The sequence below is a fragment of the Cyprinodon variegatus genome, unplaced genomic scaffold, assembly GCF_000732505.1.
Source record: "Cyprinodon variegatus isolate N-32 unplaced genomic scaffold, C_variegatus-1.0 Scaffold1805, whole genome shotgun sequence".
In the NCBI taxonomy this organism is placed as follows: domain Eukaryota; kingdom Metazoa; phylum Chordata; class Actinopteri; order Cyprinodontiformes; family Cyprinodontidae; genus Cyprinodon; species Cyprinodon variegatus.
The window spans coordinates 3870-7421 of record NW_015152258.1 but is presented as its reverse complement, the minus strand read 5'-3'; positions in this window follow the sequence as shown (position 1 = coordinate 7421).

The following is a 3552-nucleotide window of genomic DNA, read 5'->3' as shown; positions in this document are numbered from 1 at the left end:
TCGGAATTGAGCATTAAGGCCTGCAGTGTGAACGTAGCCTAAGACAAGAGGGCAACAAGAAATACATAAGAACTCAAATGCAATCAAAAATAACTAGAATAACACCAAATGGAAATAAAACCAATAAAAACACAAAAAGAAAACTTAAACAAAACCATGACAGTGACTCATATTCAACTTTATATAGAGGAAAAGAGCATTTCTGTACTTTGTTCACACAAACAACACTGCAACCTAAGTGTCCATCTGTGTATGGACACTTAGAACTATGAATTATGAGATGCCTTGAATGATGAGTAATGTTTATACAATGTTTACCTTTGATCACTGCTCCACTTTAGGAAATAGAAATGTTATGAGAGCTGTACAAATGGAAATTTTGTTTCTATACACTGTGTATACAAAATTACAATAAAGTTGATCTAAGTCTAAGTCGTGAACAGTGCTTTGCAAATTTTTTATTTTTTATTTTTTCCTTTTTCATTTGTTTTAATTAGACAGCATTGCTTGTTACCATAGACACCATAACAGTAGATCCCACAAACATATACTGGTTATTATTTTCTGTGTAGTGACTGCAAGCTTGATTTTAGATGACATGGTTACATCTGCGTTGTCAAGGCTTTTTGACACACGGTGGCTACGGTTGCCTGAATATATACCTCAATTTTTCATTTTTTTTTTTTTTTTACAGTGTCCTCTCTGGCAATGTGGCAATAAGAATAATTGTCTTGATGCCAAAAGGAGCCCAACAGATTTTACTTTCACAAGTGTAGCGGTATGGCAATTGCCATATTGCTCCACTTGTTTCATGCATATAAATTGCTTTATTATAATTATGCAGGGAGTTTTACAGTTTATATGGACACTACAATGTAAGTAGAGCAGAAAAACAGAAGAAGAAAAAGGAAAAAAAAAGAAAAAAAGGAGAAAAGATGAAAGAAAGAGGAGATAGAAAGGAGACAATGACAGTGCTTCGCAAATTTTTATTAGTTTGAAAGGTTGTACAGGTAAAGGTTTTTGGTTAATATAAATAACAACAATCAGATTTGAGACACTTTCATATGTGGTACTAAATAGTAAACATATCCTAAGTGTGAATCCAAACCCATCAACACAGACCTGCAGCATCACCAAGTGCTCTGCCAAACACCCCTGCCAACTCTTCAACTCTTTTTGGCTGTCGTCTTTCCCTAATTTGTGTGTTGGATAATAGTCTGACCCAGGTATTTGGAAAGAGAAATATCAACACTGGCAAGACGAAAATGATCAAAAACACTGTAATGCTTAAATAATTTAATGTAATCAGCAATATTATCAACTGAACCAAAACAGCATAAATGGATTTTGTTAACCTCTTACACCCTAAGGGGGTAAAAATAAATTTCTGCCTGACAAAAACACACAAAAGTAAATAATTTATAGCCTCAAAGCTATTAGATTTAAGAAGAAACTTTTGGTACGTCTGTAAAGGTAAGATGTCATAGAATGGTTTTCTGGTGTCAGCACCATTGTAGCTTTGACCCTGCCTGAAATATTAGGGACAAAATAGAAAATATTTTGCAGTTTTTGAACCTCGCCAAAATTTTCTTTGAAATAAACATTGCAAAACACTACCAAAATATTATTTATAGCACAAAAAAGTAGTACAGACTTACAAATCTAAATGTTGTGTAAAAATATACCAAATTTGGACTCAATCAGATGAATCATATTTATTTTAGAATGGTATTAGTGAGAAATTTCTTAGGCGGAGAGGCCATTTTGGCACATTTATCCATAAATGTCACCAAACTGTGCCAAATATGTTTTTTACATCAATACTGGGGGTTTGGTAAAATTACGAGGTCACGTAGCAGCTGGACCCACCGGTGGGTCCGTAGGGTTCAAGGGGCTAATCAAACTGAATTTGAGACTAGCCTTGAAACTTTCCTTTTTGATAAAGCTTATAATTAGAGTAGGTCAGGTTACAATGAGCTATCTTTATAGTTGTGCTGCTATAGGCTTCGACTGCTGGAGGACGTAGGGACATGGTTTGGGGAGCATCAGTGGCAGCTTTGCTTATATGTGATTATTTTTTTTACAGAGAAACAGGAGAAAGTGTCTCTTCTCTGCATGACTGCAGCCACAGTTTGCTGGTAACTGACTGCCAGTAGGTGTTCTAGAGAAGGAAGAGGCTAACAGCAGTTAGCTGCTCACGATCTGAATTTGTTTTCTGAAGGGTTTTTTACATTTTTGCAAAGGTCTGCAGTAATGCAGATTATAGGAGATTTGTCACTAGTTGCTTCTTTGAGTTACTAGAGTTATCTGAAAAGCTGTTAATTTAGGAGCAAAGTCACTAAATTAGCAGCAGAACTGCTAAAGTCTGTTATTAAATTGACATCCAAACAAAATGATCAAATTTCAGCAATAAACAGAATAAAGCATCAAGACCTGCTGTGTGAATGTAGCTTTACACATTTAAACAACTTAATAATGTATGTTTTTATTTGCAGACATCAATTGTTAATGTCAGAGAAAACTTTGTCAGATGAAAATCTTTCAATGTTAACACCTGCTACTACCTGCTAGCTATGGGGGGGTTTGGCGGGCAGGGTTTGTCCTGAGTTACTGGATAAGAAGGCGTATGATTGCGGCCATTATGAATCTGCAGCAGTTGAAGAAGCATAATTAACGATTGTCTGGGATGGCGCGGACGGAGGGTTTGACCGTGGTTATCCCTAACCCCCCACCCCCATCCCCCCGGCCTTTCACTACATAAACGCATGAAATGGTTTACAAAGGCTTAGATGAGGAAGATGAGAAAGCCTTTCATCCACAAAGCTCACACACATACCTCCAGCCCCCACATACTGAACATCTATGGAAGGAACAAGCAGTAATTAGTGCTTAATGGCTTGTCTGTTGTGGTTAATTGCAGCCTGTATGGATGCAGTATCGAGGGTGGAAAAAGGCGGAGTGTGGGGGACGAAAGACGGGTCTGATCACCACTTCAGTTCTAATGATCTCATGCTTGTTTTCTTTGTTGTCTAGACTTTTTCCTAAACTTTTAAAACTACATAAAAGCATTGAGACACCAAAGAACTCAGAGAATAAAGTAGATGCTGAGCTTTAAAAAGGGCCTCAATCATGATAATAATAGAAGTTTTCTGCAATCTCCAACAAAGCACCAGGAATTTCGGCTAAAGGTGTTGCAACATTACAGACAAACTGTTGATATAAAACTTTTTTCTGTGAAGGAGCTTAAAATGTTGCATCACCATGTTAGTAGAATAACAACATAAGACTGCTTTATTAAGCTATGCACACATTTTATAGTAAAAAAATGTCTTTCTTAATTTATTGACTAGAAAGAGGAGCTCTTATTAAAAGTCCTAAAACTAGAAGTTTCCTGAAGTTTGGTTGCCTTTAAATCTTATATTATGTCCACTTTTCCAACGCTCTATAGAAAGACTGAACGGCTCCAGCAGGTCAAAGTTTTATTACTGTATACAGTATATAGCTGCTATTTGAAGGTTGATTTGAGATGGTTTTGTTTTGTGAAACAAAATA